Below are 20,396 nucleotides of genomic sequence, written 5' to 3' on the forward strand. Positions count from 1 at the left end.
AAGTGCCAAAATGTGATCTGATCATGTAGAAGTGACCTTTGCCTTTAAACAACAGCATGAAGTGTGTCTCACCGTGTCTAGTGTTCTGTGTCTAAAAGAGTTCAGCTTTGGTGAAGACAATAAGACTTGAATCAGAAAGATACATGTATCTGATAATGCCAACCAAGCTTATAATAATCGAAGATGTCAGAAATACACAGCCAGGAATCACCCGATGTAAAACCTTGTGCCGGAAAAGGCTCCTCTCCATCTTTGCACAAGGTGTTTGTAGGGCAGTTACTGCATGCATGACTGAACAATTTTATGGAGACTGACAGGAAATGTGAGAGAATGAAGAGATATTGTCTGGGGAAGAGTTCATGGAGTACATATTCACAAAAGTTTTTAGATGATTGTCGTACAGTTGTCGATGGTATTCTTCTGTATTTGTTTCGATGCATATGCAATGATTATTCTTACCCTTTCTCTCTTTTTGCTTTGTAGGTGTGTGAATTTGACCAAAGGGTGAGATGGAGTGTGATCACAGTAACACGAATAAGGTATTTCTCTCTCAGAATTTGGAACCTATAAAAGATTAAATCTGTGTGATTCTGTTGTGTGCAGGCATGTGTGCATTTGTGTCCTTTCCAAGTACTCAGCCAGTCAACACTGTGATTTTGGCTCTGGTGGACTAGAGTGGGACATACTGAATCAGACAGGATGGACCGTTGAGGTTTTGAAAGCATTGCTTTGATATGATTTATTGATGTCCCTAAGATGATTCGCCTTGACATTTGCTGATGCTCTCTGTCTCAAGCAAGCCCCCCGCCATCATAAAACTGCTTGTCCGTGGACCACTTAGTAAATATTTAAGGGGTCCCCACATCTGTGTTGACCATTCCCTCGATAGTCAGCTTCAGTGTCTTGTGAGTGTCAGCTGTGTTGTCTTTAAAGTAAGACTTTCTAATGATATTAGGGATTACTGCGATCTACCTTTACAAAAGCTAGAGCAGAAAGCTAGAGCAGAAAGTGGACCCCAAGACACTCAGGAACAAACATTTGAGCCGTTGTGAGTCAACCAGACATCCTGGCACCAAAAATGAGCTGAAAGTGGCTAAGGCCTGCATAGAGCTGTAGTCATGGGAGTTGATTCACAGTGGGAATGGCAGTACTAGCAACTGTTCATCATGTCAGGGAGCTATGTTATTCATTGTCAAAAATATTTGTAAATAGAGCTCTACAATATTTGCACGATGAATCAGAATCTTTCTCTATTGCAGCTAAACACTATGCTAAGATATGTTTCTGAGTACATTTATGGGTGGAAATAGGCGGTATAGTAACAGAATCTTTCTTTATAGTTTGTCAGTGCTGCCTAGTTTAGACAGTTTGATCAGACTTTGGTGAGTCAACTCTCACTTGATACAAGAGATCAAAGATTGTTGTTCAGCATACAAAATGCATGAGACAGTTTGTGATTGTTTTGGAAATGTTGGCTGGCCAATTTGTTTCTTTTTTAGAGACAGGCTACTTCATCCAACTAACAATAATTAAAATGAGTTGACAAAAACTCAGTGTTACACACTAAAACCTATTGTGAGTATCACTGAGCTCTAACAGATTTGTTTATTATATTTCCTATCACATAAAACATTGCCGTTATTTTTTTAGCAGTTTAAATTCAGAAATGTTTACATATTTACTTTCTAGCAACCTTTTCCTTCCTGTTTTAGTTGGCGCATTGATGCATATCTTTTAATTTACAGTTGGCGTGTTACTGCTAACTGTAAATTACTGGAATAGAGCGAAACCATTGGCAGGACTAAAAATGAAGGAGAAGTTTACCATTGTTCAGTTGCACGTACTACCAATATTGTAGTGATATAAAGCTGGTTGAGAATCAGCAAAGTTGCTGTTCAAGGACCCGTCACATTTTGCTGTTTATGGGTTTATGAGGCACCTTGAATTGGTGAACCCAGACTTATGATTAATCCTGCATATTCATCATTGTCTCAACATTATCTCTGTTCAGCACGATGATTCCGTGTGAGCAGTTTGCTTTTTTCGCTGCTCAAAGGGCGAAACCAGCAGCACATCTTGATAGTCGATATCTGTATCCTGTTAGGGCGATTGAAGCATTTAGAAGACAAAGCAGTTAATTCAGCAGGAAATGCAGCTGTCTGTACGGAGCTCATGAGGAAACATTGTTTTTTGACGAGTAATTAATTAAACAGAGATGTCAGACCGTATTAAGCATTTACATTAATGATCGAGCAGAATGATGTAACTGACAGACAAGTCAGTCTTACCCACTGCAGAAAGAAACAGAAGCAACACACCACAAATCAATTGATTTGAGTGTTTTGCTCAGTAACAGCAGCTTAGTAAAGCACACATTTACACTATGTCTGTGCTTGAGGGTGCCACACTCAAACTGAGATTATTGTAATTATTGATATTGACAGAATAATTATAAAAATGGCTTTTCACACCAGGATGTAAAGAGTTTTAGCTGATATTAATATCGGGTTGAAACCTTATACAACTGTAATTAATGCAGCTTTTCTAATTTTCTCCTGGAAAAAAAAAATTCAAAGATGACAGATGCAAGTACTCAGATATTATGCAAATGCAAAATAATGACTGTCTCGTTCACTCTCCCAGTTTTTGCCATTTCTTTGTTATGTAAATAGGAAGTTGACTTTGCTGACTTTTGTCCACCACTTGTGAAGGTAGCAGGCCCAGTAACTTACATGCATGCACGTGCACACACACACACACAGGCACAACACACACACACACACACACACACACACACACACACACACACACACACACACACACACACACACACACACACACACACACACACACACACGCACACACATACACTCAGAAAGACTATACACACAGATTTGCAATCCACACACTGAGTGACAGGTTCAGAGTCTGTGTGTGAACTGAAGAACAAGGAGGAGGGAGACGAGAGGCAGGAGCAATAAAGAGGCAGTGGTGCAGGAAGAGAGGCATGTACCACAGTACAGGGGATATACACTGAGCAGGTGGTTGGAGCGTAAAGGGGAGTGGAGCTGATGGGGTTCAGATACTCATATGTAGCGTGTTCGGTCAAGCACAGGCTCACAAGTTGCTTAGACGGAGGTTTAGGATCAGAGATTAGACATACAAGTCAACCTTACATGTATACATGCGTGAGATCAAAGCTGAAGTGGCTTTAGCGGCTTCAGCACAGTAGTCTTTACTATTGTATAGCCTCACTATATTATACAGGAGTCAGCGGAGGTACTATTTCTTCCCGGGCCACAGCCGCACTAGAGACACTCGCTTCATTGTCTCATGATTAATCACATTTGTCATTGTTGTCTTTCAAAACAGTCCCTGCCTCATCATGGGGCAGGAGAAGTGTGCCTTTGAGACAATCCAATGCTCTGCTCTACTCTAACACTAATATAATCTCCCTTCTCACTCAGGCCCCCAATGCATCTCCCTGACAAAACAGTAATCAGTGCACAGTTTCCCCTGCCTCCCATCCCTTAATGGGATGTTAAAAACTGCGGCATGTTTATTACTGTTGTTTCACTCATCTCCAATTTCATTTAAATGTTTCCAGTAGGCAGAACACAAACAGCAATTCAGACTGTGCTGTCTGACAACCAGGCCTTTTTCCAATGTGAGTGTGTGTGTGTGTCTGTGTGTTTTGACATCCTGCAACATGTACCACTGTACAACAGTATATTGAACTGCATTTCCCCTGGCAGTCAGTTGTAATGGGTTTAGGAAACATACAACACAAGTGATGTGTGGGTGCAGAGCACACAGCAGGAAGCCATCCAGAATAATGTCTTTTGTATCAGTGAAGGTCAACCAGTTGTTCCTGGTTGTTACTGGTTAAATCTGATCCTGGAGTTTTAAACTTCTTCTAACTTCTTTTATTCTGTATTCGTAGTACATTTCCGTTCTGTTGAACAACACTATACCTTAGATTTAAATTGTTCTTTAGGTGAAATGTGGAGGTGAATTGAGAGTCTATGAAGGCCAGGAAGAGGCCAGTAACTCTTCGTGATGTGCATAGAAAAAAAAAGAAATTTGTCATTGTCAGTTGATGTGTGTTGATTTTCCTTATGTATTTTGTCTTTTAACAGTTTGTAAGTATAAATATAGAAAGTATTTTCTTTTTGAAGAAACCAGCATATCTGCCTGTCAGTCAACCACACATCTTATTTAATGAATTATCTTATTCATAACAACAGAAGCTGTGAGATACAGATGAATGCGAGGAAGAAGAAAGATTTAGTATCTTTATAAGCAGATAAAAACAATACGATCCTACCTTAAACACAATGCCATTTGGTAAAATGGCAATTTTTGTCATTTTTTTTCTTTTGCTAGAAGCATAAATAGTACACCATCACTTATGCTAAATCTTGGACTGCTGCTGAACAGATGCACAAGAACAAAATGAAATAGAACACAAAGAGAATTTCATTTGGCTGTGGTGTCCAGTGTTCATGTGTGAAACACAACACGTTTGTGTAACGAAAATCATATCAATACAAAATATAACTAGACAGTAAACAACAGCAATACCTTTTTCACTCAGTTCAAGTGTAATATTGTTTTAATTTTATGTGGTTATACTAATAGTTATTTTCTAAATGTTAAAATGTTCTGGTAAAGGATAAGTTCACACAAAAATGAAAATTCAGCCATTATCTACCCACGCCCATGATGATGGAAAGTCGGGTTAAGTTTCGTGGTCCAAAAAACATTTCTGGAGCTTCACATTGCAGCATTCTCCTAAACAACTGAACTAGATGGGGACTTGTTTTTAAAACGTAAAAAAAATAAAATGGCTCCATACAGTTTGTCTGGTGTAATATAAGTCTTCACAAGCCCTGAGATCCCAGTCTGATTTGAGAAAGAAGAGCTTCAGAAATATTTTGTGGGCTATGAAACTGACTTTTAATTTTTGGTTGAACTTTAATGTTTTTGTCACTCAGTAAAATCCATATTACTATAAATTGTCTTTATGCAGACAAATCAGCGCAAATGTTTGGGGTTTTTTCCCAAACAACTGATATATTGAGTTATTATCTTTTTTTATTATTCTTGAGTGTCAGTATCGTTATGGGCCTAAAGAATCTTGTATCCGTCAGACTCTCTAATGCCATATTCACCTGGTTAATGAGTACCATTTTTACTACATACGAACAAAGAGGGAGGTGGAATCACCTCACAGCGGGGACGCTGCCATACTGTATGTCCTGCAGTGTGAATGTGCAGTCAAGTACTTGAAGTCAACCAGTACACCCACACACAGAGGAATTCAACCTTGCTGCGTTCACAGGTGTTTTAAATAAAAGGAAAATATATCCTGAAGTCATGCAGAAAAGAAAACCAAAACTGTGTCCACTTTTAACATGTCTCCTCACCAATAAGCCAGTGTGTCTATGGTGAAAGGGCATATTAAGGAGACAGTATTTGACAAGTAATAAAATGGAGTCCTTGCTGCTAAGCCCGAAGCTATGATTAGGGCAACATTCTAATGCGATTCATTTGCTGTTCGTCTGACAGCTGTCTCTGCTCCTGCTCTGTCTCCAGTGTATTCTAGACGTTGCAGCGGTGGACTTCTTGAAAATCGGCCCACTCCCACTCCCCCGCCACCACCTTCAAATCCAATCTCTGTCATGTCACCTCTGTTTGATCGCCCGTGTGAAAGACGTTTTATAAATGTCTGAAAGTACATATTATTCATCACACACACGCAGACGTGAGCGCGGAAATGAAGTTGCTGCTGCCACTCGGGGTGTTTGCAGGTGGAAAGGACAGAATTATTTTATAGATGAGGTGTGTGTTTTTGAGTGGCACAGCTATTATGCGTGGGGAAATAAAATGGTCCAGCTAAAGTCAAGATGGAGAACAAAGCACACTTATCTGAATGCGGTTTTCTTTAGATTTTTCTGGCACTTTTTGACTCCACTGTCTTTTCGTCTCTTATGGACATTAGTGAGGCAGATTTAGCTGCATACAGACCACGCAGGTCAAGGGCATTTTTTTTTTTTTGCAGCAAAGGGAAGTTGTAAAGCTTTTGTTCCCTTCCCTCCCTCCTCTCCGTATCTGCAGTCACTTCTTTATCTTAGCCCATCTCAGTCTTATCTCCCCATAGCATCTATGTCCTTTATCTCCTACATCTTATCTGGAGTGCCAGACACAAGGAAATGCAATCCAAAAGAGAGAGAGAAAGAGTAAGAGAGATAAAGGGAGCATGGGACTTAGGGAGAGAGGGGAACGATGGAGAATAAATGGTGTGACAGAGTGAGAAAAAGAGAGATTCAAAGGTTTTCTCGAGGTGCCATTAAGCTCTGTACTCACAAAGTAAACAAGTTCTGCAAGGTTTGTCAACATCAGTCACTGTTCCTACCGTGGAACAGCATGAAAGTGTAACGTGTAAAATTGTAATTTATTATTTATGCTGAAAAAGTCATTTAACAATAACCAATGTAGGCAATAATGTATTTAATGTTCTTTTTTCATAGGGGAAAGAAGCCTTTTATCTTTAATACCCCTGTGCACAAAACACAATGCATCTTAACTGCCTTGTTTTGGGTATGTATTGATTTTCACTGAGTGATAAAAGATACTATCCCGGCTCTGTGCACCAACTCCAATCAGTGTCCTCACCAAGCACTCACTTTGGCATATAATTGATCCTAGTTTGCACATTTTAGTTTGGATGGATAGTAGCACTTGACTCGATTCCATCCAGTTCTAAAGTTGAAAGTCTCTGCTACCCAGTTGAAGAAGTCAACTGCTCGTCTAGGTGCTAATGGACTCTCCAGAGGTTGCCCCTGGTTATAAAAGTAATAACCTGTGGTAGCTGTCAAAAGAGCTCTCTCCCTTAGGTTGCCAAGGTGCACTCTGAAGAGGAGAAGAAAAGGCAGGGAAGGGGTGGAGAAAAAAAAAAACAGTAACAGGGAACATTTTCATTACAGCCCTCAGTGTTGGTTTCAATAGCCTCTGGGATTCTAGTAACAGATCTGCGGCTCGTGCTCTGGTCCCGATGTGTTCCAATTATCAATCGCCTTTAGCCTCTATGCCCACGTGAGCAGCCCAAAGAAATCATGTCTCATGAGGGTTGTCTGTCACACAGCTCAAGGGCAACTTAAAGAAAGAATTACAAAATATATTACAGAAACTGAAGACCATCTTACGATGCAGGTGACCTTGTTCACATTCGTTCACATGACTCATCAGTAGTGATCACCACATTATTACATGAAACCACACTCAAGGACTGATAATTAAACACCTGGCACAATACTCAAAACTGCTTCTGTGGTAGTTCCCACCACAGTAGGTGTATTCAAGACACTGTCGCTGTGACAAAATCTGTCCACAGGCCGCAAGACGAGTTGAAAACAACACCAACTGTACTAGAGTGGACAGCAATGACTGGAACTGGATCACAGGTGATCTGCAACTTAAAATAAATGTTGGCAAGGGGCATACCTCCTTAGTTCCAGCAGCCGTGCTTGGACAACACCCATCTTCGATATCAGCCTTGATTTTAATCTCAACTGCTCACCTCTAAAGTTTTGACTATACACGGTTGTGATGAGATCTTGCTGACAAAAATCTGTCCACAGACATACAGACATATAAACACTCTGCAAAATACTCTGGCTGGTAATAATCATGCAATAATTTCTATTGCAGTCACAGCCAGTTTATTAATATTAGACATTACTCACTGGAGTTGCTATAATCAATATTCTTAGGTTAACAATGGATCATATGATTACGTGTCTGTTAAAGGGCCTGAGATTTGAGGGGGGATGAGGAGGAATGCCAGCCCCGTTGTTACCCTGCCATCTCACCTCTCCATCTCTTTGTAGCAGAGAGTGTGGAGGAGCAGAGGGGTTCTATAGTTGAATATGTTAGTGTAGCCCTGCTGACTCCTCAATCCTTTGTCTGACTGAGGTTTGTACAAGTTAGAATAGAAAGTGGCTCCATACATGCTCTGAAATATCAGTATCTAAGTGCGCTGTTATTGATAAATCCATGGTGCTGTCTGTGGTGCTGAATTAGAAGAAGAATTTGCTAAGTCCGGCCTTCTCTATGTTTCGTCTTGGATCTCTAATATTCTCTAAACTATATACCATAAATACTCAATTCTATTATATGTATGTACAGTACCCTATAGAGTATTGTCTCCGTCATGATCAAAATGATAAGAAGCAACGTGTAGTCACAGACAAGCGAGAGGATTTAAAAAACCCAGACCCTCCCGACTCTGTAACAACATAATTCCAAGGTACATGGTCATTTATTTGTCATTATACAACATAGGGTTGCATAACAAAATAGAAGTTCATAAACTCTGTCATGCCACATAAATAGCAGAACATATATACATATACATATACATATATACATTCATACATGAAATGCCAATCGACTTTGGCTGTGTGTGAGCACCAAGCATCAATCAGTCCACCTCTCCTTGTCTAGCTGTAGTCCTTCACTCTGTTGGACAGGAACACGATCCACCAGTCCAGATGTTGTGGGAGAAAACAAAAAGTGGAGACATGTCTACCATTATAGTTTTTAATATAGGGTGAGGGTTAGAATTAGTCCCCGACTGCCTGTGTCGAACTCAGTTCAATAAGGTCTTTCGACTGTTTCAGTGTCTTTTAGCTTTCATTGTCTTTGGTTTTCTCTTTAAGTTCAGTTTCATCACTCCCATACTGTAGTTGTGTTTTTAGCCGCAACAGGCAGCTGTATCAGTGAAAAAGCTCTGATAAACCCGCTAAAGCCACTGTATTCTACCTGTCCAGGTAGTGATTAGCTGGTGAACATAGTAGAGCATTTAGCAGGTTAAGAGCCAGGTATTTTCCTCAAGAGCTGGTGTAGACCAAAACGGAGCTAAAAGACAGTGAGACATGACTCCAGATGATTGTTATTGTTGCTCCACAACTGCTGGATGTGTAAATATTTGCTGAAAATTTGGCTATATTGATTAGCGAATCAACGTTGTCTTCACAGCTTGTTATTGTTATTGTACGTTGAATATGTCAAGACATGCAGCTTCTAAGGAAACTGCAAACTGCTGCGTGTGATCAGCACTTTCTCTCATGTTGTTTTTGTTGGATTGTGATGAATGACCTGATGTACCTGCACAGTCGGGCCGCTCATGGATTTACCACACTAAAAGCCTTTTCACACCAAGAATGATTTCTCATGCAGAAAACTCAGACAGCAATAAAATATAAATCGACTCCAGGTCTGTACTATAAATACTTGCATGGTGGCTCAAATCTGGGAGCAGTTAGACGTTGTGCATAATCATGCACTTTCAACTCAACTGAATGGGACATTGTCAGATTAGCTCTCGGATTTAAATTCACCTCGCTTAGCATATTTCCTGGCTGAATAAAGAACAGGGGAAACACCACAACACAGTGTTTTGGACAAACTAGTCACAGTTATTTTTAAATCCACCCCCTGTGCAGATTTAAGCCTGTGGATATTCTATGATAGTGAGTCAGCGCCGTTGCTCAGGCCTCAACCCTCAGTTTCATTTTAGTTAGAATAACATAAGAATAACGCTGTGTTAAATGTTCAGATTATTGTCACTGGTTTAGTCACTCTTAGCTTTGACTCAGTTTACAATAGGACAGAGATGTCTGTATTGATATCCATCGTCTCTGGAAATGAAGTGCATTTGTAAGTCTCACCTGCTCTCCATGTGTCTTTATTTCTCACTCTCAATCTCTTGTTCACTTATTTTCCCTGACTCCTTCCTTACTCTCTCCCTCCTTCTTGCTCACCCGCTGCCTCAGTTGCTCTGACCTCTCAATATCACACAAGCTGTCAGTGCCAAACTATGAATGTCCCTTGACACTTATTCGACTCAGACTCCCTTTGGCATTTCCATTTGCACAGAGCCAATTTCAATTTTTATAGCTGGTTGGGCGGGGGCTCGGCTAAAGCCTGCAGTCAGAATAAGCAAAAGTTTGAGACACAGAAACAAGCGCCCTAAGCGGAACTATGTGTGTTCTTGTAAATGTGCCCTTAGTGTGTGCGTCTGTTTCCTTGAAAGGCTGGCTCACTCAACCATGGAGGCTATCTGAACCCAATTTTTAGCATTACTACCATCTGAAATAACTTTCAGCCATCCTTGGAAATGGCTGGTCAAATGCATTCTGTGGATATTTTTATTAATACTTCAAGGTGCACTATGTGGTTTTTTTTTGATTAAAGACATTTTAATCAAAAGAGAAATATCTTAAAGTATATTATATATAAAAAAATATATATAATTTATTTATGATGATTTATGATATTTATGACTGAATAAACTGACCTTAAAGGACAACACAATTTCATACTGTTTATATTTGGTGGACCCTGCCACCTTTCTAGCTTCAAAGAGGGTTTTGGGGACCCTGAGTTTGAATTTCTTCTCCAAAACTATACATTGCCCCTTTAAGAAATCAGCCGAATGCATTACAATAAACTTTTAATGAGATGATTAGCATGTTAATGAGAGACCTCAACAGTAGGAGTGCATGGTGCTCTTGTATGAGAGCCAGCTCTCTCTCAGCACCATGGACAGCACCAAATACTTCACTCTGTGTGGGAGGCTGCCCGCTGCCCACATCAGCGTAACCATGGATAGCTAATGACACCACAGACACAGACTCACTATTCAAGTGTGCCGGAGTATTTAATTTTAATGGAAATGTCTGTTCTCACTCCGATCGCTTCCTTGCTCTCAGGTGTGAATCTTGTGGGCAAAGCAGAGTTCTAAAGTTAGAGCTCTAAAATTGAAGAGAAGTGTGGCCATATTCTCAGTCTGTTTTCTCCAGGGATGGTTCTCTTTTAATGGGAGGTGGGACTGCATTATGAAGTCCAGTTCACATGCCTCCAGAAAATGTACTGAAAGAGGAAGAGAGAGAATGTGTCATTACGCCCTGCTGTGCTCAAAAAGCCAGGCATCCCTATCATACCCTAGCTTCTCTTCACACATGGCGTGGTGCAACAGCACGTCTGGGAGCTGTCCTCTCATCTCTCAACCTGTGGTACTACAGAGAGACAGCAGAGAGGGGAAGATTTTCTATTTTTTTTGTTCATCTTATTATATCGCCGACATCAACGTTTAATATCACAGACACGCTTAATCAATTTGATGTTCAGTCGTAGGGCTAAGATTTGAGCCTCTTAGCTTTAGCTCTCCGTTGCTGTTTATGTAACTGCACGCGCACTTCTATGCATGTGTGCACACTCCGACAGGATTGCCTACAGGGAGCTCACAGGAAGGAGGATTTCGGGACTGAACAGCTGAGTGCATACACACAGTCCAGGGAAATGACGCTTCAACAAGAAGAATTGTTCAATTTGTCCCCAGTGAAAAAACAATATTCAAGATGAAGCATGCTCTTTTGTAGTGCCAGTATCCTCTCGCTCTCACGCTCAATTCTTCTTCCTCACGAGGCTTGTAGCGTCCCTGGTGTCGCTTTGATACGTTTGTTGACAATATGCTTTAAACGCTCACCTTAAAGAGGAAAAAGCAATACCAAAAGGATTCTAGAAAGAAGGGGTTGTGGTCATTTTCTGCTCATCCAAGTATGACTCCGCTCTCCTAGAAACAAGCCTCTGAATGATTTATTGTGTCATTGATTTGGAGAGCTCAAAAAAAAGAAAAAAGAAGAAGAACTATACCAACATTTGATTCATTCTCAACTAAGAAGGAAGTGCTGGTTCATTTGCACTTTCATTCCTTCCTTTCCTTTCCTTTCCAGATCCATGTTGACTAGATGGTTTGAATCTCACATTAGTGGAGTAAATTGATGGTGCTAAATAATGCTGCAGATGGTGTGCAACCAATTACCCAAACAGAGTCTATCGAAGTCTGAAAACATCCAGTCACTCTTTAAAAACAAGTCATATTCAAACATTTTAATGACCCCAAAACCAGTTTTAATGGGTCGGCGAAATTCAATAGGTGAGCAAAAGCACCTTTTACCCCCCTCGAAAAAGAATGAATAAACACTTTCTGCATGCCCCAAATGTAAGAAAATAACGCATTCATTGAGAATCATTAAACCATTTCTGTCTGCCACCGCGGGGAGTTTGCATCTGCTAGGCAAAATCTGTTTCTTGAGCTTTAAAGAATTGACTGAATGTGTGCCGTATTAATGACACATCACTAATAGGAATTATTTTCCCCGAAGATGACTTGCCTGCTTAGCGATTGAACCCTCAGCTGAATGCAAATAAGCAGCGTGCAACATTCATAAAGGGACCCTGAGGCTTCCCTGGTTGTACAAGAAACAGGCACAAACATTGATACAACTTGGAGCGTTCCCAGAAGAATACATGGCACCTCAAAGTCAGCTTAACTGCTCCTTGTTAAAAGGACTTTGTGCCTGCATAATTAGTTTTAAAGAGAGAGACCTTGGAATTTTTAGTCGAATTATGTAACAATCCCTTTCTAATATGAAAGAATGTTCCCATACTTTTTCTTATATAAACATTATTACAGCAGGATGGGCACACACACTGCAGATATTTGAAGAATGATATCATGAATAATAGAATAATGAAGAGGGAGAGGCTTGTTAATTTCGAGTTACAAAACTTTATTTGACAAGTGCCTGCAGTTATTATTACAATCCATTACTCCTTTCTCATTTTTACTGATTAACTGGCGAACTAGCAGAGAAATTCCCACATATGGATAGATACAACCCACATGCATGTCACACACAACCAAGGATATACACTGTACATGGTGTCTGCTTGGGGATTTCTCGCTAAGTAGACTTCATTGGGTCGCTGAGACACGACTTTTTCCCCAAGAGCGACATATCCCTTAATCACCCTCCTCTGTGGAGTGTCTTCTCTCCTGCATGAACCCTGGCCCTTCGTTTTCTGTGCAGCAACAGAGACGAGATGAGAGGGAGAATTAGTGCTGTGGCAGGGGCTGATTACTAGAGAGCTTCTGCTCAAAGCCTTCCTCATACCAAAAACAAGCTGGGCCAAGTGGAGGTAGTGATGACTTAACCCGGATTAGCTCTTCATTTCCATCCGAGGCATGTGCATGCCAGTTAGAAGGCTATTCTTATACAGATTTTAGTTTCCTTGGATGATTGATAGACTAAATATGCAATTATCTTGTCTTGCCTTGCATCCTAATAATAGGTATGATGTATCATTTAAAAAGGTGCTACGTGTCTTTTGGAATTACAACTCACCTTATAATAATGACATAAAAAACATCCAGCTACATCCTTTTGAAAAGGTAATTACTGCCTCTGCCAGTCTCAAACACAAACTGACATGATGTGCTCTATGATGAGCCCATGGTCCTGAATTAAACATGGAGATAATCCAAGCACTCACTTGAGTGAATATGGTGAGACATAGTTTAATAATCCAAACGCCAGTAAGTGGACCCTTTGTGTTTAGATTCTGACTGTTCAAAGGTCAGAAATGAACATCCATTTCACTTTGAATTATACATGTAAGTTGTATTATTTAGAGTGGTGGTTCTGAGTGTCTTTGGTCAGAGATACACAGCCCTCAGATACCCTTTCATCGACACAACTCACTATGTTTTAAACTAAGTTATATATTTTAAACTGGAGATTGTTACAATACCCAGTGACTCTTTGTATGAAGCCCATGTCTATAATGCATTATGAAAATACTTATAATGCCTTCTAATGTGGCCTAAGCACTGTTTAATCATAGTAATAAGAACTCATAAATATTCATAATGCTGAATAACTCAAATAACTCATTATGACTCTGATGTCTATAACATTATACAACTTGTTATAATGACCTTATAAGGTCAAGTATCAATACTCCACTATACTACAATTATGGTCACACAATTTTTGAGTATTAAAATGATCCTAGTTGTTATACATTATAATCATTTTAAACATGTTATATTCACTATTATAATGCATTGTAATGTGATTATAAGTTACTATAAGTGTCCATTGTTTGCTTTAAGAAAAGTGAAAAAAAAATCAGATTAAAGGAATAGTTCACTCTAAAACAAAATTCAGTCATTATCGACTCACCCACATGCTGATGAGAAGTCCAGTGTAGTTTCTTATTCCTCAAAGAAACTACACTGGACTTGAGGAATAAGAAACTACACCAGACTTCTCATCAGCATGTGGGTGAGTCGATAATGACTGAATTTTGTTTTAGAGTGAACTATTCCTTTAAGTCAATGCAAGAACAGCACACACAACACTGTAAACTGTACTTTTTAACAAGTTTACAATGAATGGATTACTCCTATCTTGCATCACTGTTGTATATTATATTCTTTCTAATGCATTATAAACATTGTGTAATAATGAGTTATTATTTTTGCTTTTTGCTTTAAAAAATTCATGAGTGCTTATGGCTGTGATTATGATTAGTATCCATTATTAGTATGTCCATGATGCCTTATTATGCATTATAAACATGGGCTTCATAGATGGTGTTTTACGATACTTTATTCATACATACAAGAAAACATGATCCTGGGATTATCAAGGTTCCGGTTTGCTTTGTTGTTTTTTATTTCTTCCTCAGCTATCACTCTACAGGGATGGTTATTTCTGTCACTTGGTTCACCATTTTGTTCCAGACTAAAATCTCTCAACAACTGTTAGATGGACTTCCATGACCTTCTGTACAATTACATGGTTCCCGGAGGCTGAATCTTACTGACTTTGGTGACCTGCTAAACATCAGTATATATGACTTTACAAGAGCCACAAGCGTGGCTGTAGAGTTAGACATGACGAAGTCTTGTTGCAGTCATGCATAGATTATGAGACAATGGGCTACTGGGCACAGACATCTAAAACCATCCCCCTTCCTAGATTTTGGGGGCAAATACCGATAATAGCGATGTTGATATATTGATTTACACGCACCTGAACTTCAGTATTTTTTCAAATGAGTTGAGCTACACTGTTATCTTTCCACATTTTCCTTGCAGATGTACCGCCTTGGCTACAAATTGGGGATCATTGATTTATAGGATCGCATTTAATTAGAGTCATATTTTAAGCAAAAATCTGTTCAGCTGTTTCCATAACATCTCTGTTGATTACGGTGATGCATGGATCCAAGGTTGTCAGTATAATTTAACTGTCTAACAGCTTAACTGTGATCCACGTTCCGTTGTAATTTCAAACTCCCTCTGTGGGTGTTTGCTTTCGTTAAAGTCTAAATAGATACTGACAAGTTGTTCATATCTCACCAAATTACATCTCGTGTTGGAGAGACGTAAGTTCGTCAGGAGAAGTGTATTTATTTTTACCGCCTTTGACATGTCTATTGTGAGCGAGACCCCCAGCTGTGTCTCTTGTGCTGAAGTTGTTTTATTGAATATTCCCTGCAACCTTTAGTAGAGACTCATTCAGCACGCCATCTAATTAGAGTATATTGATGGGAGGCTTTTTGTTGTGGGTTAAGCTGGAGGGAAGAAAAGGCCGGTGATTGTTGCGAAGTGACAGGTGAATCATAGCTAACTGCCTCCAGTGGTATTATTTCTCAACTCCTCTCCAATCGGTGCAGACAGACCCAACTAATGGATTTAACTCTGAAATAATTGACAACTGACAGTACATGGGCTTCTGGTGACCTTCAGTCAGAAACTATATGTTCAGTGTGGTGAGAGTGGCAGTGCAGTCCTCACACTGTGGTAAGTTATGGATCACTTTCACCTTCATGGTTTGGTGACTTTTTTTCCACTTCTTATTTATCACATAGGGAATATATGCTGTTAAATATAACCTGTGTGTCTCAGGGGGTGTATGCCTGAGTTGGTCAGGTGCATATCGAGCAGATATGAGGCGGGGGGGAGGGGCAGCGGAGCTTTAGCCCGGCTCACCTTTACTGACCGGTGTAATGAGATTACCTGCCTCGCACGTCATGTCCACAGCGAGAGAGAGAGAGAGGGAGGGAGGGAGTGAGGGAGGGAGATGAACAGGGCTGCTCCGTGCAGTTTGCTCGCATTAGACCCAGGATACAGCCTCCGGTGAAGTGTTGCTGTGTCGGGGCAGCAGAGTGCTGATGCGCCCGTGTGAGGTGGCTGTCAGCCGACATTTGTGGCTCCTTTTCCCGTCCGAAAGGGATTTTTGCGAAGTACTTCTGGAGCCGAAACATGGTAAGACGTTCTCTTTGATTTCTGGACGACTATCGTTGTATTTTAAGCGCACATGGGTGTCGAGTTACGCACACATGCCGTATCCCAATTAACGTTCCTCTCACTGCGTAATTTGTCTCTTTTTGAACGCGGAGTGCAGGAGCCCGTCTAGGACGCCTTGCATTGCCAATATTTGCGCCGTATCATGTCGATTCCCCGCCGTGAAATGAGTAATCCATTGGCAAGGCGCAGTCGTTTACCTCAACTCTGCCCTGATCTGCGCCGCTAATCTCTGGAGGGTGAAGTTTTCAAACAGTGACTGAGCGCATCAGCTTCCACTTTGGATTATCCAAGGCTGATATTCCATTAATGCATATGTTGGACTGTAAAATGCAGTCATTGGTGTGACAGACCATGCAGAGGCTGACTGCGGATGTTGTTTTCTTTTACCCCTAATATATTATATGACCTTTAATATCGGAGCGTTTTTTTTTTGTCCTGGTTTTTGTGAGTAAACCTCGATGAGTGTGCCAATTCACCAGCTGCATTTCTTACCTAACACTTGTGCACCTCGCCTCATGTGCACTTCAGTAATAGCCTTTTTTTGTAAAGGAGAACACGATTGGCATGCAATAACCCACCGCGCTGCAGGAGGTGATGCGTGCCCCTTTAAAACTTCATTCACTCTCTCACAGCCTTTCCACAGTCTCACATAGAAACGTAGCAAGATTATTTTGATCCTGAAGTGACAGAAAAAGTAAAAAAAGAAAAAAAGAAAAGAAAAAAGTCCATGTCTCTTGGCAGTTTAAGGCTACACCACCAATTAACCTGAGCAGCTTGCAGAGTCCTGTTGGTAGTTCTAGTGGTGTTTGAGGACCCTGCAGGTGTCTGAGATAAACTGGAGATAAATTGGAGGCATGTGGCTATTTATTTTGAATGCTAGAACTAGCAATAATACTAACAGTCAGCAATTTAATGTGTTTGTATTTATTATCCTCAGCCTTCACCAGTTATGGTTTTGGCTTGAGGTAACAGAATACACCATTGGACAGAGTAATCATGGACAAAGCAGTCTTACTCTGCACGACTGTTTCTAATGAGACCTCGTGCTCTCATCGACAAAACATCTTACTGGCAGAAAAGTGACTCTGAAGGCTTTTAAGACTGTTGCACTACAGCCAACCTGAAAAGGCTATGGATGTTTAATTGTGGCTGGTGCTGAAGCTAAATGCGTGATGATATGCTATATGAAGTGTAATTAATAACAATGACATGACAACTGCATCTCGTTTAGGTGTGCTGTGTTCTAAATCGAAGGAGACATATTCAGTTCATTTTCAGGCTCATAATTTAATAGGTTTACATGGTCTAATGCTCAAAAAACACATCGGCTTTCACATACTGTCCAGTGCTGCGGCACCGTATTCCTCCTCTGTCTGAAATGCTCTGTTTTAGTTCCTGTCTCTTTAAGGCCCCCACCAGCCTCCTCTGATTGGTCACCTCACATATACCTGACCCATCACCGTTAACAACAACAGAGCAGCCATAGTAGATCAAGTCGCATGTGCCAAACTAGCCTCAAGGTATAAATTATTCAAATAACACTCCGATGTTGTGTGATGTCACAAAGTCACAGAGTTGAAGGTGGGGCTTCTGACGAGGTGTTTCAGGACCAGTGTTTTCTGTGAGGAGCTTCTGTTGGAGCTTTTAACTTTCAAGATATTTTACATACAAAAGAACCTACATAACACACTGAAAGAAAAGAAAAGGAAAAATCCAAAATAGCATAATAGGTCTCCTTTAAAACTAACTACCCTCGCCAGTTTGCAGGCTTGTTGTTTGTTCTTTTCATTACCGCACATAGACCTGAAAAACACACATGCACACACAAAGGATACTCAGTGAAGAGAAATCAGAGTGTCAGACCTGCCACATAGTCAGGACCTTGCTCAAGGGACACCTCTGCCAGTTGAACTGGCACCTCTACAGCTACCAGCCCAGACTCCGTGACATGGTCTGAGCTGGACTTGAACTGGCCATGCTCTGGATCGCAGGCCAGGTCTCAGCAGACTGAGCTCCTGTCACCTGGTTCTAGTAGCTTCCCCTACCGTGACACTTGAATGGACTGGGCCTCATTAATGTTATTAGTTGCACCTGTGCTGTTCTTACTATGACAAGTCAAAATGTTTGCTGTGAGGAAGAGGTGTCACTGTGTCCAGGGCTGGTTTCAGCTTAAAGGTAAAACAACTTTTACTGTAATATTACTCCTGAGCTTTGCTCTCAAAGTGGCCATTTAAGCTCAAATGTAGAAAAAACACACACATTGAAAAGTGATTACCTGTCTGAAAATGGTCGCACTGATGCTGTTAGGTTTGTAGTATAACCCACAGGTAGTTTAAATGAGGTAGTTTAGATGCTTTACAGGCTTCTTAATTAACAGGCAGTGCTACAGTGATGGCGTGTAATTAGACATCTGGCCTTGCTTGTTGGACAACCAGCTTCAGATGGCCTCTGCAACATATGTTCACCTAGTTTGTGTGTAAGCATGTATGCATCATTGTTTTTCCATACACCTTGGCATTTAGCACATAACTGTCAGAAGATGGAAGATGGGGGCGTAATTAGGTCCTGCAGATTGCCTATAGAAGAACTTAACTAACATTAATTAGGAAGTGGTTGAATGCTAACATTAGCTGTTGTCTAGCAGCAGAAAAAAAACTGTTGTTTTACCTTGAAATATGGTCCACAGACTTTTACTGTCCATTGTCTTTTCAGTTGCTGATCAATCAGGAAACAGTAAAATGATAACAATTTGTCAGAACGCTTGAACACAGCCAAACAAAATTTGATCTTCCCACCCTGAGCGTGATGTCAGAGGAAAATGGCCGGCATGTGAATAATGGTTTTTCAGAGGAATTGCATCATACGGAACTTCTGTACTTCAGCTTTGGTGGTTGCTGCTTGATGGATATGGGGTCCTCACCTCTGTTATGAGCTTCAGGACTGGTTAAAGGCATATACCATTTTTATTGTCATGATGGAAGATGGGAAGCTCAGGGCGGTCCTCTCTTTAAGTATTAATAGGGTGAACTAAAGAGGTTATAAAATACTTTAGTAACTGAAGTGAACCAGAGGGGATCAATTAGGCAGTGGTGAATTATCCTTAGAAATAATAGAGTGTCTTGTTCATACCAAAGGATGGAGAGGAAAGCCCTCAGGGTGTGGCTCATACAGGTGGAAGTCAAAATGAGACTAATAACTCTGCTGGGTGGTCAGCCTCCCCTGGATGTAGCAGGTTATTTCAGACGGAGCAGCTTGTTGGAGAACTGAGTGGCACCTCATGCTCAAATCGCTGTTTGCATTCATTCAGTCTTCACCTCTTTATTACATGCACTTGCACAAGCAGACAAGTGTGTGTGTGTGTGTGTGTGTGTGTGTGTGTGTGTGTGTGTGTGTGTGTGTGTGTGTGTGTGTGATAAAGCAGTAATTAACACGGGCTGCAACACTCCCATGACTGACTAATGATCTAATCTCTCTGTTGCATCAGCGCTTCACACAAAACGCATTCTGCTGCTGAATCAAATAAGACTGCACTAATTTTGCAGCCCTTGAGCGATGGAGGCAGAAAACAATCTTGGGAATTTAAAAACTGCTCTAATTTTAGGCTTTTAGTATCGTCTTATACTAAAATGTGTTACAAAAGCCACTCATAGTTCAAGGTTGAGGCTGACAATATTCTTTTTTTTGGTCACTGTTGAGAGCATGACAGTGTTAGTCCGCCTCTGTAGCCTGTCTGTGGCAATTAACACCAAGCCAATTAGTTCCTGCTGAACATATTAATACTTAATTTATTTTAGATAAATGCATGTAAGTCGATTTTTGCAAACATTACGCAAACAGAAGAAAATATTGCATTTGTAGTATTTGGAGTTGTAACAGCAGTGGAGCAACATGTAGGACTGACTCTAAACAGTACAGTGGTGTCCACATTGATGAGTGCTTTTGGACATCAGTGGAGATTTATGCCACAGAAGAATACATTAAAGTTGATCAGGCTTCGGATACACAGGCAAAACTTGTTAGAATAATTTGTTGTTGGTTTTGATCTTTTCAGGGGATTAGTTAGCAGTAGGAAAAATAAAGAATATCGCCTGCCTGATCCTTTTGAAGCACACAGTCTGACTTTCTTGTGTTTTCTCACAACGCTGTGAGAAAAGTTTACCTCAGT

General features: G+C 40.5%; 1 protein-coding gene across 1 annotated transcript in view; it reads left to right on the forward strand.

Moving 5' to 3' along the window:
* LOC311270927 (protocadherin-15-like) overlaps positions 1-20,396 on the forward strand; it is a 256,820-nt gene that overhangs the window by 42,689 nt on the left and 193,735 nt on the right. Inside the window, exon 2 of the mRNA XM_084376191.1 lies at positions 484-539. The gene's annotated coding sequence lies outside the window, so the exon portion shown is untranslated. The remainder of the gene's footprint in view (positions 1-483; positions 540-20,396) is intronic.

This window comes from Pagrus pagrus, assembly GCF_965226575.1.
Source record: "Pagrus pagrus genome assembly, chromosome: 15".
Taxonomy (NCBI): domain Eukaryota; kingdom Metazoa; phylum Chordata; class Actinopteri; order Spariformes; family Sparidae; genus Pagrus; species Pagrus pagrus.